This window comes from Loxodonta africana, chromosome 8 (genome assembly GCF_030014295.1).
Source record: "Loxodonta africana isolate mLoxAfr1 chromosome 8, mLoxAfr1.hap2, whole genome shotgun sequence".
In the NCBI taxonomy this organism is placed as follows: domain Eukaryota; kingdom Metazoa; phylum Chordata; class Mammalia; order Proboscidea; family Elephantidae; genus Loxodonta; species Loxodonta africana.
The window spans coordinates 66,304,494-66,323,005 of record NC_087349.1 but is presented as its reverse complement, the minus strand read 5'-3'; positions in this window follow the sequence as shown (position 1 = coordinate 66,323,005).

The window sequence follows — 18,512 nt, the reverse complement described above, 5'->3', positions numbered from 1 at the left end:
CTGAGGTTCACCCTTCAGCCAAAGGTTAGACAGGCCCGTAAAACAAAACAAGACTAAAGGGGCACACCAGCCCAGGGACAAGGACTAGAAAGCAGGAGCGGACAGGGAACCTAAGGTTGAGAAGGGAGAGTGTTGACATGTTGTGGAGTTGTTAACTAATGTCATAAAATAATATGTGTACTGTTTAACAAGCTGCTGGTTTGTTCTGTAAACCTTCATCTAAACCCAAACCCAAACCCATTGTCGTTGAGTCAATTCCGACTCATAGTGACCCTATAGGACAGAGTAGAACTGCCGCATAGTTTCCAAAGAGCACCTGGTGGATTTGAACTGTCAACCTTTTGGTTAGCAGCCATAGCACTTAACAGCTACACCACCAGGGTTTCCAACCTTCATCTAAAGTACAATAAAAAAATTTAAAAAAGAATGCCCTGTTTTGTCAGACATGTGTAATAGAAAGTACTCTAATATACTCTGGGTGGCTTTAGTAGTTGAGTGTAACCTCTGTGGGGTGCAGTTAGTCAATATGTATCAAAAGCCACAGTGTGCAAACTTTTTGACCCCAAAATTTTATTTTTAGGAATTTATTCGAAGGAAATAATCTAACAGATTTGCAAAAATATATATACAAAGATGTTCATTGCACAATTGCTTCTAATGAGTAATTGAAACATAAGTACATGTCCACATATGGAATATTACCCTGTAAATTAGTCAGGATAAGATAGACTATGCTGCTATAACAAACAAATTCCAAAGTCATGGAGCCTTTACATACAAAAGCTTTTTGTTTGTTTTCTTTTTCCCTTACACAGAGCCCACTGAGAGTGTCTGATGATCTCCCCAGGGCAATACCTCCAGCACACTACTCGGGGCTGTTTCCATGCTATGTTCTTGTCGTTGTTAGGTGTCACTGAGTTGGTTCTGACTCGTGGTGACCCTATGTACGATAAAACGAAACACTGCCTGATCCTGCGCCATCCTCAGAATCTAATCATTGCTGTTTGAGCCCATTGTTGCAGCCATCTTGTTGCGGATCTTCCTCTTCACTGACCATCTACTTTACCAAGCATGATGTCCTTCTCCAGGAACAGGTCCTTCCTGAAAACTTGTCCAAAGTAAATAAGACGAAGTCTCACCATCCTCACTTCTAAGGAGCATCCTACAGCTCCATAATTTCTACATAGTGTTGATGTGGCAGGGTTGGAGGGCTATAAGAGAGCTTTTTACTGCCTCAGCATATAAGTGATAACATCACCTCTACTTATAGCCACTTGGCCAGAACTAGTCTGTCCTGCCTAACACAAAGGAGCTGGATGCATATTCCCCTGGATGCCCAGAAAGAAGGACAGGATGTCAGTGAATTCTATTAATCTCTGCTGTATTTGGCCATTAAAAATGCTGTAGATCTCTATTTATTCATACAAAATGTCCACAATACATTAAGTAGGGGGGAAAACATATTTTGGATAATTCATTTATATCGGGGGTAGTGGTTAAATGACAGCACGAATAGGAAAAAATACTTGCAAATATACGTTCCTACATATAAATTGAAAATATATTGAAAGGTTTATATATTAAAAAGTTGATAGTAGTTGGCTTTGAATGGTGGGATTATGAATACCTAAACCAAAAAAACCAAACCCAGTGCTGTTGAGCCAATTCCGATGCATAGTGATCCTATAGGACAGAGTAGAACTGCCCCATAGAGTTTCCAAGCGCCTGGAGGATTCAAACTGCCGACCGTTTGGTTAGCAGCTGTAGCACTTAACCACTACGCCACCAAGGTTTCTTATGAATACCTAAGCCTGTTAAACTCAAACTTAGGTGATAGTGTGTCTCTGTGAAGCATGCTAGAGTTTACACTGTGCACTAACATACTCTGTCATTTAATCTCTCAATAATTCTCACAGGTAAGTTTTAATATCTCTATTTAACACATGAAAAAACCAATTCAGAATCTAAGTGGCTTACCTAATATTAGTCAATAAAATGGGGGTTCAATGATATACCAGCTCCAAGTACCATGCTCCTTTTTTTTTTTTTTTTTTTCCTTTTTATAAATATAATCCTTTCTTTTGGATTGTGATCAAAACTTTTTCACTCCAGAAGACTGAGAACCCAGAGGAAATCTCGGGCTTCCTGGACTCTCACCATGCTGATCGTGGTTTGGGTCTGAGGTTACTCAGGAGACGTAATTTTAAAATAAAATAAATAAATGTGGGATTCAAGAAGGGATCTTGCCATTTTATGTTTCTGCCCACTTTTTCCTATATATTCACTTTCTGCTTTATGAACACTCTTTCTCGTTGATTTCTTTTCTGTAGACAGTGCTTTAAGAAACAACTAGGCCAAGCTCTTCACGCTCTTCTTAACCTTTACTGCTCTGTGCCTACACACATTCCATTTCTCCTACTTCCTGTTCACTGATCTAAGTGCATCTAAGAAGCCTTCCCAGATTCATCTCATCCTAGGGTGGCCCTTCCCTGGTTTTGGATTCCCTCCGAATCTGTGCAGAGTCACTCTGCTTTATCACATATGTGCTTATATTCTCATGTGTGCAACATCCATTTGTTTACTAACTAAGCTTCTTAAAGGCAACCACTGTATTCTTTGCTATTCGCTTTTTTGTATTTCATAGAATGGTGGCCAGGGAGATGCATTGCCCAGATCTCCTTCAAGAGAAACTTTTGTGGGAAATGTAGTTAACTGATAGCTCTAGCTGCCGTCCCTCTGGGTCCACCGCTGCGTTCATAGTGAGGCCACACTTCTTCTAGGCCGCTCACAGCCAATGACTCAGTATGGCAGAGTGCTAGTGCTGGCCCCTTTGTGTGAGATGCAGGGCTCCTCTAAAAAGTAACTTTGACTCAGGGACTCCTTATAAACCTGGTTAGACTTTCTCAGAGCTCCTCTGTGGCCTAAGACTTTTCTACCTAATCCTTCCTTCCCTCTCTCCTTTCACACATGTCAGACCCACATTGGTTTGAAAGTTCTCCCAGCCTATTCTTGATCCCTTTCATTGTATTCTTCGTGTGCATTTCCCTCAATAAATCTTTTGCCTATCTTCCCATGTCCCTCTCAAAGGATCTGAGTGAGTGATTCTTAAAGGATGTGAACTGACATATAATATCTGACAAATGCTTAATAAGTGTTTCTGAATGAACATTGATTCAAGAGTTTCTTCTTTCTATTACACTTCAGTGCAGAAGTAAATTCAACTTTATATAATCATCTTAATTTTCCTGCTTCATCTTTTTTTTTTTTTTTTTTTGACAGCATAGACCAGTGATTCTTCACATTTTTTCTACTCTGGGACCCAGAACAGACTATCTTTCTATGTAGCATACTTTCAGAACTGTTGCCCAAATACGTAGACAGCAAATTATGGCCAGCCCTACTGTGTTAGCTCAAATTCCATTCCTTTCTCTTGCATTCTAGAGAGCACAGCAAAATAAATGACTCGGAAAATCTGGAGCTAATCTAATTAATCTATTTTGAAAAGTCCATAGTTTATAAACTTTTTTTTTTTTTCTCCAGGGGCGGATTAATCAATAAGCAAGGTATGCATGGGTTTACAGTTCTTACCTTAAGGTATGCACAGGCTTAATAGTGTTTACTTACTGATCTGTAATGCACAGTTTCACATGGGTTTGATGTGGTGAAACCCACATGAAATTGTGCACTACAGACTAGCAAGTAATGCAAGAAAGCCTGAGTACCTTGCTTATTGGGTAATTCGTCCCTGGTCTCTTCCTATAATTAGCTACAACTTCTTTCCAGACACTTCGCAATTGATCCTGCCATACCAGTTAAGAATATTGCCTGTAACCACGAGAAAGCATAGCCTACAAGTGTCCAGCAGATGAGTACAAAGAATAAAATCATGCTTTATGAATGGAATCACAAACCATTTTGCAATCAAAGTAATAAATGCAGTTCAGAAAATATTAATGCACTTCAGTTGGCAATTGCATTTGCCATTATCAAGTGCTCAGTAATATAGTACTTAGCTATTCTAAAGTCACTTGGGTATGCTAAACAATTAAACATGAGTCTAGGGAATAGCTTCATTTAGGCTTTTTCAATTATATAACCATGTATCACATTCAATATTTTCCATCTCGGACCTATGAGCGGACCTATGAGACTACAGTATTTTAAAGCAGAGTTTTTGGAATACACAAAGCAACTGTTGTTGTATTATGATAGTTATATTAAATGACTTTCTTTCCCTACTATTTCCCCAAACTTTCTACAATATCTTGATGGACTTATTTTAAATTAAGATGTGTGATTCCTAGATGTTTTTCATTGATAAAAGCTCATTTTTGAATTCAAGAAAATCTAGTTTTAAATATTCTTTTGTTCTTTGAGGAAACCCTGGTGGCGTATGGCTAAGTGCTATGGCTGTTAACCAAAGGGTCAGCTGTTCGAATCCACCAGGCTCTCCTTGGAAACTCTATGGGGCAGTTCTAGTCTGTCCTATAGGGTCACTATGAGTTGGAATTGACACACAGCAACGGGTTTGGTTTTTTGGGTTTTTTTTTGTTCTTTGAATAATAACCACGGACCACCATGGCAGTAGTTCCATGGCAAAAGTGTGAAGCACAAACCATTTATAGATAAATTTTAAGTAGTACTATTTAGTTAAATAATCAAATTACTGCTGCCCATGTGTAAAAGCATTGCAATTGAATGAAAGCAGTTCACAATGAAATAATCTAGTCCACAATACTGCCCCACCGCATCCTATTCATCTTTTTGTTTGCTTTTAGGAGGAAAAAAGAACTAAAAGAGCATATTTGGAAATGGCAGTCATAGAATTTATATCTGGAAATGCATTTAATATGAGAAAGTACCTCTGGGGCTTCAGTGTGTGAAAGCATTTTCGGCAAGGTGCTGCTCAGGCTCTCACGGCAGTGTACCTCTAAAACAATTCAAATTTATCAGGAGCTTCAGGCAGTATCCCCTGATTCATTCTGGTTAGAACCCCTGCTGAGAATCTGCATTTCTAACAAGTTCACAGGAGATGTTTACGTTACTGGTTAGGGACCAATTCTAGAACCGCTAGTGGAGCAGTGGTACTCAAAATTTATTATATATAAGAATCACCTGGGGGCCTTGTTAAAACATAGATTTAGTATATCTAGGGTGGAAATGCAAATTCTCAGTAAAGGTTGGAACCGGAACAAAGTCCTGGTATCCCATGAAAAATTTCCAAGATGGTGCTTTTTGAGTGAACAATTAATTTTTTTTTTTAAACTTTAGATGAAGGTTTACAGAACAAACTAGTTTCTCATCAAACAGTTAGTACACACATTGTTGTATGACATTAGTTAACAACCCCATGACATGTCAACACTCCCCCTTCTCAACCCTGGGTTCCCTGTTACCAGCTTTCCTGTGCTCCAGTTCCCACCCCAGGGCTAGTGCGCCACTCCAGTCTTGCTTTGTTCCATGGGCCTGTTCAATCTATGGTCAACGGGTGAACCTCAGGAGTGGCCTCATTACTGAGCTGAAATGGTGTCTGGGGGCCATACTCTCAGGGTTTCTCCAGTCTCTGGCAGGCCAGGAAGTGCGGTCTTTCAAGTTAGAATTTTGTTCTACATTTTTTTCCAGCTCTGTCCAGGACCCTCTACTGTGATCCCTGTCAGAGCAGTCAGTGGTGGTAGCTGGGCACCATCTAATTGTACTGGACTCAGTCTGGTGGAGGCTGTGGTAGATGTAGTCCATTAGTCCTTTGGACTAATCTTTCCCTTATGTCATTAGTTTTCTTCATTCTTCCTTGCTCCCAAAGGAGTGAGACCAGTGGAGTATCCTAGATGGCTACTCACAGGCTTTTAAGACTCTGGATGCTATTCACCAAAGTAGAACATAGGACATTTTCTTTATATACTCTGTTATGCCAATTGAGCTAGAGGACAATTGTCTTTTGATTCAATTGATGATAAGTACTCCAAATTCAATAAAATAAGATGATGCTCATTAGCAACCACTAATAAGTAGCAGTCGGGTTCTCAGTCATAGCTGTGGCCTGTGGCTTTGGGGAGCAAATAATAAAGTTCTAAAGCAATGCCTCTCAAACTTTAATGTGGATGAGAATTTTCTGGGGATTTTGTTAAAAAGCATACTTTGATTCATTAGGCCCAGGTGGGGCCATAGAGCCTGTGCTTGTAAGAGGCTTTCATGTGATGCTGATACGTCTGGTCTGGGGATGGTGCTTAGAGTACCAAAAGTTCTAAGAACATGATAGGGAATTTGGCTTGCAAGTGAAAGCTCTATCCGGTCCTACCTCAGACATGCTCAGAATGGGCATTGCTCTAGAATTCCTGGAGAATTCCGGGTGTAAGAAAGGACTCAGGATTGAGGATGCAAGACATGGAAGCTCCTAAGAAGATAGGATGTTCTTTCAAAGAGTGGTAGAAGCCATAGCATATTAACACATTCCATCTAACTATGAATGTCAAGACTCAGATTAATATTATTTATATAATGGCATTTGCCACATTCAGGCTTCATCTCGGTTGTTATCTGAAACCATAGCTCAATATCAGAACTACCACCCATCTGTCAGTTTGTTGTATTATGGTAGTTTACATGTTACTATAGTGCTGAAAGCTATGCCACTGGTATTTCAAATACCCATAGTGGAGAAGTTTCAGTGGAGCTTCCAGACTAAGACAGACTAGGAAGAAAGACTTGGCCATTTACTTTGGAAGATTAGCCAATGGAAACCCTAATCACAACAGAATATTGTCCAAAGCAGTGCTACAAGATGAGTCCCCAGGTTAGAAGTCACTCAGAATACACTATGACTGCAACAATGGACTTGAACATACCAACAATTGTGAAGATGGCGCAGAACCAGGCACTATTTCATTCTGTTGCGTATGGGGTTGCCATTAGTCAGAGCCAACTCAATAACAACTAACAACAAATGTCAGAAAGTGAACCAAATGCAACTGTCTTGTTCCTCCCCACCTGAACTTTGAGCTAATATATCACTTACAAAGAGAATTTGTACAAACAACAGAATTGCTGAAGGAATAGTGGTATGGTCACCAACCTCCACAGGACATGTCTTACAAGGAGCAACGTCCTTTGTGACCAAGTCTTTGAGCTGAAAGAAACAGCATTAGAGCAGCAGTGAGTAAGCAAGAACCCTCTGTGCATGGAACATCCGGGCCCATTGTGGCTCATCGAGGTACCACTTTACAATTCCAGTCATCACATCAGCAGAACCACAACAAGCTCTGCACAAGCCAAAGGGGAAAGTGCCGTTGTAAAACTGAATACAGCTGCTTCCATAATAGAACTAATTGCACACTGCATCACAGAACTAAATTAGTAGTGAAAACAGTTATAAAAACCGACAGAGAGTGAAACATGACTCACTTAGGAACTGCTGCCAGTCAGGCAAATTTTCATTGGCCACTGTTCAAAAACCCACACCTGCATTTTTTGAATAGTAAATATATAAGAAGATGTAATTACTAGGAAAACATATGCCTCTTTTGAAATGTGACAACACTAAGTTTTTTCACTGGGACTGTGAGTGGCATGGGATTAAACTGACCATAATACTTACTCATCCCCAGTAGTCTTCACAGATGAACTAAAACATAACCAAAGGTTACTGGCACCTATTCATACATCAGCAACTATCTTTAGCTTAAGCACGTCTAAGGGGCTTGTTTTGCTGATGCAGATTCCTAGATATCTTCTGCATGGTCAATGGAGGAAAAACTAACATGGAGATAGAAGAAATATCAATTCTAAGATGCATATAAATGTATGGCTTAGCTTAAATATTCAAGCTGCAGTGAGTGGGGGTGTCTTCCCTGGCTTCCCTCTCAGCCCTAGAGTAATTGCTGTCTCAATAAAAACCAGATGTTCAGAGAAGACTTCATCTGCTCTTTCAGCCTAAACTCACATTTCTGCCTCCTCAGCTGCAGCCTAATTTAGAGGATTTGCAGATTCCCCACACAGCACAAACATACGTTAAGCCAGGTACAGTCAAAAGGATGATGCGTGTTCCCTCATGGTGGGTACATAGCTACCAAGGATGGCAGACGAACTCCTTGGCCTCTAACCAACAAGGTGTAGGATAATGGTCCCTAGGAAAAAGTGTTTTTGGCTAGGGCATGATCGTTTATCCTTCAACAACAGCTCACACCCTGCTCTGATGTTTTCAAATATTCAAATTGTGTTGAACCATATTTATCAAAGAAGAGTGAGTAGAATTTCATTCTGAAACCAATCACATAACAAAACCTGTTCCATGTCCCTGTGAGGATTGTGCCTGCGGAATGTTTTAGCTTTAGCCAGTGGAGCCCTCAAGGTGCCGATAAGTTACAAAACTATATAGTGACTAACTTTTCTTTCTCCTCCTCAATTATTTAAACCTGAACATAAATCCAGACACTCTTGAGAAAACTCTCCTAATTTTTGTGGGCACGTAAGAGGTGGGTACTAAAAACAACCAGTGTTTTCTTCATGTGAAACACGGCAGAAAGTATATAAATATTTTTTAAAGGTCATATTACTTCACAAGTTCTAGAGATGCTTGTGTAAGCAAAAAGAAGTGTGTGACAATTGGTTTGTGGGTGTGAGGAATGTATATCCAGTTCTAGGGGAGGAACGTGTGTGAACATCTCATATAGCATTTATAACTATATATTGTTTTTGTTTACTTATTTGCTTCTCCTTAAACACTGAGTTCCTCGGATACCAAAACTGTTGCCATTGACTGACCTTGTGCTCCAGAGTAGACCTGTGCTCCACATGGTTTTCTTGGCTGTAATCTTACAAAAGCAGATCGCCAGAGCTTTCTCCCATGATGCCTCTGGGTGGATTCAAATTGCCAACCTTTTTGTTAGTAGCTGAAAGCAAACTATTTGCTCCACTTTTTTTAGGGACATTTCCTTGAAGACAGGAACCATATTATTCACCTTTGAATCTCTAATATTTGGGAGCAGATGTACAAAAAATCTTGGCATTTGTAGGGTCCTCATCTGAGGACAAATAAATGCAGCGCTGGAAACACTCACTCGTTTCTGCCAAGAAATTTGGAAGACAGCTACCTGGCCAACTGACTGCAAGAGAATCATATTTGTACCCATTACAAAGAAAGGAGATCTGACAGAATGGAAATTATTGAACAATATCGTTAATATCACACACAAATAAAATTTTGCTAAAAATCATTCAAAAGCGGGTACAGCAGTACATCAACAGGGAACTACCAGAAATACAAGCTGGATTCAGAAGAAGATGTGGAACCAGGGATATCATTGCTGATGTCAGATGGATCGTGGCTGAAAGCAGAGAATACCAGAAAGATGTTTACCTGTGTTTTATTGACTATGCAAAGGCATTTGACTATGTGGATCATAACAAATTATGGATAACATTACGTAGAATGGGAATTCCAGGACATTTAATTGTGCTCATGAGGAACCTGTATTTAGACCAAGAAGCAGTTGTATGAACAGAACAAGGGAATACTGTGTGGTTTAAAGTGAGGAAAAGTATGCATCAGGGTTGTATCCTTTCACCATAATTATTCAATCTGTATGCTGAGCAAATAATCCGAGAAGCTGGGCTACTTGAAGAAGAATGGGCATAAGGACTGGAGGAAGACTCATTAACAACCTGAGATATGCAGATGACACAACCTTGCTTGCTGAAAGTAAAGAGGACTGGAAGCACTTACTGATGAAGATCAAAGACCACAGACTTCAGTATGGATTACACCTCAACATAAATAAAACAAGTGGACCAATAAGCAAAAAGAAAAGATTGAAGTTGTAAAGGATTTCATTTTACTTGAATTCACAATCAATGCCCATGCAAGCAGCAATCAAGAAATCAAATGACACATTTGGGCAAATCTGCTGCAAAAGACCTCTTTAAAGTGTTAAAAAGCAAAGATGTCACTTTAAGGACTAAGGCACGCCTGATCTAAGCCACGGTGTTTTCAATCATCTCCTATGCATGTGAAAGCTAAACAATGAATATGGAAGACTGAAGAAGAATTGATGCCTTTGAATTATGGTGTTGGCGAAGAATATTGAATATACCATGGACTGCCAAAAAAAAAAAGTTTAAGAATGAACAAATACGTCTTGGAAGAAGTACAACCAGACTGCGCATTAGAAGCAAGGATGGTGAGACTTCATCTCACGTACTTTGGACATGTTATCAGGAGAAACCAGTCTCTGGAGAAGGACATTATTCTTGATAAAGTAAAAGTGAAAACAAGAAAGACTCTCAACAAGATGGATTGACACAGTAGCTGCAACAATGGGCTCAAACGTAGCAAGAATTGTGAGGATGGCACAGAACGGGCAGTGTTTTGTTCTGTTGTACCTAGGGTCGCTGTGAGTCAGAACTAATTTGATGACACCTAACAACAACAATAACAAAATTCAACATGGTTGACAGGCTTTGCTGAGGAGGAACTCTCTCTCTCCCCCAGACATTGGAGCTAGATTCTTCTCATCAGAGCAACAGAGAAGTCTGCAGAGCAGCTGCTTCTCATACAGTCTGATTCAAAGGATGAGGCACAAGTGTGCAAACCAATTACATTCTCAGATCTCATTCTGCAGGGACCGTGTCTGCAAGGAGGCAGGAAGAGGATCTGTTAGGCGAAGTGCTTCTTCAGTCGATAGGATTGCTAGGCCAGTCGTTGAAATGTGAGCATAACAATTTCAATCCCAAGTCCCTTTCAGCCACGTCAGTTGCTGCAGAGTCAAAATGTTAAGCTGTAGCATTTAAAGAGTATAGAAACGTTCACCCTATTGTTTGCATTTATCTTCATGGGCCAAATGTGGATAGCTTTTGGAACCTGTGAGTATTAAATAGTAAAAGCTCACGGCTGTGTGTATGGCTATAACATAATTAAGATATGTTTAAGAAGCCCAGATTTTCTGGAAATATTTTAGCAATGAAGCATAAAACACCGAAAAGTATATCTGCCAAGCACTGGAAATCTTTCAGAAGTCATGTTATCAGCTTCTTGTGGGCAATAACACAAAACTTAGTGCCAGACAAGAGCTAACAAATAGTCTTTTATTCTGGCAGCACATTAATTCTCCAGCCCTAAATATTTCCTTCAATGGCAATGTTTTACCAAGATGTTGAATTTTACTATTTCAGATTTAATAATTACTACTTTCAAAGCCTCAGGAGCTCTGACCAGGTTGTGAGTTCCCTCATTTAATATTTCTGTGTCCTCTCAAAAAATACGACCTGTTACTAATCTTTCGATAAAATTAGGAAGAAAACTAGAGAACTTTAGACTAAAAAGTTTTGAAATATTAATCCAATGAAAGAATACCATCCATACAACTCTGCAACCCTGGGAACTGGGAGTCAGATTTTCCTTTGGATTATAAAAAATTTCTAAACGCTAAGAGGGAAAAGGCCTAGAAAACATCACACCAATTTCTTGAATCATCCTTGATCCCAGATGTTCAGGTGGGGTCAGGGAAGGTCCTGAAGGAGAATAACCCAATGGGAAGAAAGAAATAGATTCTAAGGCTATCACAAAGCTTGAGATGGTTCAAACATGGAGCTGAATATGAGCCTGATCATACAGCCTGGTCAGCAGAAGTCAAATCTGTACTCTTCATTCCATTCTTGCTGTCACTGCCCTAGGTGAATTTTAAGATCCTTTTTTTTTTTTTTAATAACATATTCCTGCCTCTAGTCTGGTTCCATCCTCTACAGTGCCACCAAAACAATATTTTATTTAATTGTGGTAAAAATATAACATTTGCCAACTCAACATTTTTTACATGTACAATTCTGTGACATTGTTACATTCATCATGTTGTGCAACCATCACCAGCATTCCTTGCCAAAATTTCCATCACTATTAATAGATACTCAGTGCTTCCTGAACAATGATTCCCCCCTCCTGCCCCGGTAAGCACTAACATTGTCTCTATACATTTTCCTGTTCTAAATAGTTCATATGAGTGGAATGATACATTATTTGTCTTTTTGTCACTGGTTTACTTCACCGAGCATAACATTAAAATAATCTTTCTTAAAGCAAGTCTGACCATATATCTTCCTGATTTAAAACTCCTCCAAGCTCCTCACCACCAAAAGGAAACTTTCAAGTTGCTGATCACATGCCTGGCTGATCCAGGCTTGCCCTTTTCCAAAGCCCAGGTTTTCCTTGTGTAGCAGGTCTGTAGGCACCAAACCACAAACCCAGGAAGTTCATAGAATGCCAAACAGAATATCTATCCTAAACAAAACAAAAAAGTACACCTAGGCATATCATATTCAAACTGCAGCAAATCAAAGACAAAAAGCTGAAAAAAAAAAAAAACAGTGATAGTAAAAGTATTACATACAGAGGAACAAGGATAAGAATCACAGTGTACTTCTCCAAAAACACAGTGCAGTTAAATATTTAAAATCCTGAAAAAAAAAATGAATCTAAAATTCTATACTCAGCAAAATTATCCCTTGGAAGTGAAGAAAAAGATAACGACTTTTAGATAAACCAAAGCTGAGGAAATTTGTCAACAGTAGACCTGCCTTGCAACAAATGTTAAAAGAAGTTTTTCAGCAAGAAGAAAAATGAAACAACTCAGAAACTTGGATCTATATAAAGAAAGGGTGACAGAGAAGGAATAAATAAAGGTAAAATCAAATCTTTTATTTCTCTTATTCCTAACTGATGTAAAAGATAACTGATTGTTTAAGGAAATAATGGTAACAATGTATTAAATGATGATAGCATATGGATAAGCAAAATGAGTGACAACAATGTCACAAGGGAGAGCGGGGAGGAATTGGGAATAGTCTAAGACACTTGCGCTACACATGAAGTGGTAGAATGTTATTTGAAGGTGGACTTATATTAGCCAAAAATGTATATTGTAAATTCTAAGGCAAACATTAAATTTTTTTTAAACAAGTAAAATTAATAGCTAACAGGTGGAAAAAATGGAATTATGTAAAATTCTCAATTAAAACCAGTGCTTTGAAAGGATATAAACATGCACTTCACTAAAGAAGATATTCAGGCAGCTAACAGATACATGAGAAAATGCTCTCGATCATTAGCCATTAGAGAAATGCAAATCAAAACTACAATGAGATTCCATCTCACTCCAACAAGGCTAGCATTAATCCAAAAAACACAAATTAATAAATGTTGGAGAGGCTGCGGAGAGATTGGAACTCTCATACACTGCTGGTGGGAACGTAAAATGGTACAACCACTTTGGAAATCTATCTGGTGTTTTCTTAAAAAGTTAGAAATAGAACTACCATACAACCCAGAAATCCCACTCCTCGGAATATACCCTAGAGAAATAAGAGCCTTCACACGAACAGGTATATGCACACCCATGTTTATTGCAGCTCTGTTTACAATAGCAAAAAGCTGGAAGCAACCAAGGTGTCCATCAATGGATGAATGGTTAAATAAATTGTGGTATATTCACACAATGGAATACTACGCATCAACAAAGAACAGTGACGAATCTGTGAAACATTTCATAACATGGAGGAACCTGGAAGGCATTATGCTGAGTGAAATTAGTCAGAGGCAAAAGGATGAATATTGTATAAGACCACTATTATAAGATCTTGAGAAATAGTATAAACTGAGAAGAACACATACTTTTGTGGTTATGAGGGGGGGAGGGAGGGAGGGTGGGAGAGGGTTATTTACTGATTGGTTAGTAGATAAGAGCTACTTTAGGTGAAGGGAAGGACAATACTCAATACATGGAAGGTCAGCTCAAATGGACTGGACCAAAAGCAAAGAAGTTTCTGGGATAAACTGAATGCTTCAAAGGTCAGCGGAGCAAGGGCAGGGGTCTGGGGACTATGGCTTAAGGGGACTTCTAAGTCAATTGGCAAAATAATTCTATTATGAAAACATTCTGCATCCCACTTTGAAATGTGGCGTCTGGGGTCTTAAATGCTAACAAGCGGCCATCTAAGATGCATCAATTAGTATCAACCCACCTGGATCAAAGGAGAGTGAAGAACACCAAGGTCACACGATAACTAAGAGCCCAAGAAACAGAAAGGGCCACATGAACCAGAGACTTACATCATCCTGAGACCAGAAAAACTAGATGGTGCCCAGCCACAACCGATGACTGCCCTGACAGGGAGCACAACAGAGAACCCCTGAGGGAGCAGGAGATCAGTGGGATGCAGACCCCAAATTCTCACAAAAAGTCCATACTTAATGGTCTGACTGAGACTAGAGGAATCCTGGTGGTCATGGTCCCCAAACCTTCTGTTGGCCCAGGACAGGAACCATTCCCAAAGACAACTCATCAGACATGGAAGGGACTGGACAATGAGTTGGAGAGAGATGCTGATGAAGAGTGAGCTACTTGTTTCAGGTGGACACTTGAGACTGTGTTGGCATCTCCTGTCTGGAGAGGAGATAGGGTAGAGAGGGTTAGAAACTGGCAAAATTGCCACGAAAGGAGAGACTGGAAGGACTGACTCATTAGGGGGAGAGTAAGTGGGAGTATGGAGTAAGGTGTATATAAGCTTATATGTGACAGACTGACGAGTTGTAAACATTCACTTAAAAAAAAAAAGCTCAATAAAAATTATTAAAAAAAAAAAAACCAGTGCTTTGAACCTGTTAGTTCTGGTTTGAACTCCTGATGAGAATTTGCATTTCTAACAAGTTCCCAGGTGATGCTAATGCTGCTGGTTAGTGACCAGTTCTGAGAACCACTAGTACAGTGGTGGTTCTCAAAATTTATTATACATAAGAATCACTTAGGAATCTTGGTAAACTATAAATTCTAATTCAGTATATCTGGGGTAAAAATATAAATTCTCAGCAAGGGTTCAAACAAGAACAAACTGGTTCAAAGCCCTGATTAAAGCTATGGAAGGCAGAAAGAGAGGGAGAAAATAAAGAACAAATGCAGGAAATAGTAAACAATTACAAACATTGTAGATATTAATCCAACTGTATCAATCATCATTTTAAGCTGGTCTAAATATACCAACTAAAAGAGGTAGAATAGATAAAAAGGCAAAACTTAACTATATGTTAGGTATAAGAAACCCACTTTAAATATAAAGTCTCAAATAATTTAAAAACAGAGATAGCGAAAGATATACCATGCTAAAACTAATTAAAAAAAAAAGCTGTAGTATCTATATTAATTTCAGACAAAGCAGTCTCAGAACAGTGAAAATTATTGGAGATAAAGAGGCATATTACATATTTATAAAGGGGTCAATTCACCAAGAAGACATAGTAATCCTTAAGGTGTATGCACCTAACATAAGAGCATCAAAATATGTGAGGGGAAAACTGACAGAAGTGCAAGGCGAAATAGACAAATTCACTATTATACTTTGAGTCTTCAATATTCCTTGTCAGTAACTGATAGATAAGCAGGAAGAAGATCAGTAAAGATTAGATGACCCGAACAGCACTAGCAGTCAACTTGATCTCATTGACATTTATAGAACACTCTATCCAACAGCAGTAGAAAACATATTCTTCTCAAACTCACATGGAACATTCACCAAGATTAATTACATTTTGGGCTCATAACAAACCTACAATGGTCTCACATATAGATCCCCACAGAACTAAAACAGAAATCAATAACAAAAGATATCTAGGAAATTACCCAAATATCTCGAAATTAAATAACACACTTTTAAATAATACATGAGTCAAAGAAAAAAAACTAAAAAATATTTTTTTTAAATATTTTGATTTAAATGAAAATATAACGTGCCAGATTTGTCGGATGTAGCAAAAGCAGTGCTTAGAGGGAAATTTATAGTATTAAATGTATATATTAGAAAAGAAGATCTAAAGTAAGCCATAACTACCTACCTCAAATGATTGGTTTAGGTTCATATGAGCAATTATTTTTTCATCACCAGATGAATGGATAAACAAATTATGATATACATGCACAATGGAATACTATGCAATGATAAAGAACAATGATGAATCTGTGAAACATCTCACAACATGAATGAATCTGGAGGGCATTATGCTGAGTGAAATTAGTCACAAAAGGACAAATATTGCATGAGACCAATATTATAAGAACTCAAGAAAAGGTTTAAACAAACAAAAAAAGCATTCTTTGATGGTTACAAGGCTGGGGAGGGAGAAGGAGTGGAATTCATTAACTAGATAGTAGACAAGGATCAACTTTGGTGAAAGGAAGAACATCACACAATGCAGGGGAAGTCAGCACAACTGGACCAAAACAAAAACTAAGAAGTTTCCTGGAAACATCCAAACACTTTGAGGGGCAGAGTATCTGGGGCTGGGACCTGGGGACTATAGTTTCGGGGACATCTAGGTGGATTGGCATGACAAAATTTATTAAAGAAAATGTTCTGCATCCCACTTTGGTGAGTGGCGTCTGGGGTCTTAAAATCTTGTGAGTGGCTATCTAAGATACATCAATTGGTCCCATCCCACTTGGAGCAAAGGAGAATGAATAAAACCAAAGACACAAGATATTAGCCCAAGAGAATAAAGGACCTCATAAACCAGAGACTCCATCAGCCTGAGACCAGAAAAACTAGATGGTGCCCGGCTACCACCAGTGACCACCCTGACAGGGAACACAATGGAGAGTCCCGGATGGATGACAGAAAAGTGTGCAGCGGAACTCAAATTCACCTTAAAAGACCAGACTTAATGATCTGACAGAGATTGGAAGAAGCCTCAGAACTATGGCCCCTGTATGCTCTGTTAACCCAGGGCTGAAACTATTCCCAAAGCCCACTCTTCAGACAGAAGTTAGACAGGACTATAGGATAAAAAATAGTACATGTGGGGAGTGTGCTTCTTGGTTTAGTCAGACACACAAGACCAGATGGGCAGCTCTTGTCCGGAGGCAGGATAAGAAGGTAGAAAGGTACAGGAACTGGTTGAATGGACACAGGGAACCCGAGATGGAAAGGAGGAGTGTGTTGATACATTGTGAGGATTTCAACTAATGCTGCAAAACAACATGTGCATAGATTTTTGCGTGAGAAATTAACTTGAGCTGTGAACTTTCACCTAAAGCAAAAAAAAAAAAGATTATTTTTAACATACTGAAAAATGTAGTTGTGTAGGACAGAATTTCCTGGATTATACAACACAAGATTTTACAAGTTCAACTTTATACAAATTGTTTACTAAGGTACAAAATAAAATTTTAGAAATTTATTATTTTTTTTTACCATATATGCAAATAGAAAATGTTTGGTGTACAGATGGCTACCTTGAAGCGATAAGTTAGACAACTGCCATCATAATTTTAGTATCCAGACTATGGCATGACATAGAGCAGCAGCTCTCAAACTTTTTGGTCTCAGAACCCCTTTACATTCTTAAAATTATTGATAATCCCAAATAACTTTTTTCTATATAGGTTATATCCATTAGTACTTACTGTTTAGAAATAAAAATAGAAACTTTGAAAATATTTATTTACTTATTATACAATAACAATAATAAAGCCATTGCATGTTAATATAAGTCATATATTTTTATGAAAAGTATATTTTTAAAGCAAAAACATTCAGTGAGAAGAAAGGCTTGTTTTCTTTTTATTTTTGCACACTTCTTCAATGTCTGGCTTAACTGAAGATAACTACATTGTCATATCTGCTTTTGCATTCAATCTGTTGGAGTATGTTATTTCAATTGAAGTATGTGAAGAAAATCCAGCTACACAGAGCTGTGTAGTTGCAAAAAGGAGGAGGCTTTTAATAGCATTTTTGGATAATTGTGACTGTGCTTTGATACTACACCAAAACTCAACAAGTGGCAATTTCTTAAAGGTTAGTTGCAATCTGGAATCTGAAAATATGTCAATGAACTTTTTGTACTCTGTTACATTAAAAATCCACTATTTTGTACTTTGGTTGGATCATTTCTGCATATATGATTTTATAACATCATACATTGGTCATTTGGAAGATATTGCTTCTCTGAGTTATACGGTTTTTTCGGATGTCGACACATTTCATTATATAGTATCAACAAATCACATTCATTAATATCACACCAGTCTCATATAAAAAGCCTTGAAGAATTGGGAAGCTGTCAAGCTCACAGTGGCAGAGACAAATTTTCCCAAATTCTATTTTTTTTGCTTGAAAGCTCAAATTTTATTATTGGCAACAAATACTGTCAGTTGTTTTCCTTGAAGTGACAAGCTCACTTTGTTCATCTTTGACAAAATGTCTTTTGAATACCCAGGTCTGAACCATAGTTTGTCAGTCATTTCTTTCAAGTAAAAATGAAATTTTGTGAGGGAAAGAAAAACAGCTAGTTCGGCTCTCAACTCAAATACCTGCAGACCCTGCTTCAGTATGCAGCCGAAGTGCTCATGCACACTTCTCAATTTGTCACACGGAGTACTAAAAACAAGTGGACACAAGGGTTAAGACTGAGTAAAATTAATAATTTTTACCACTTCATCATAGATATTCTTAAATTATAATGAATTTTTTTTTTCTTCCCT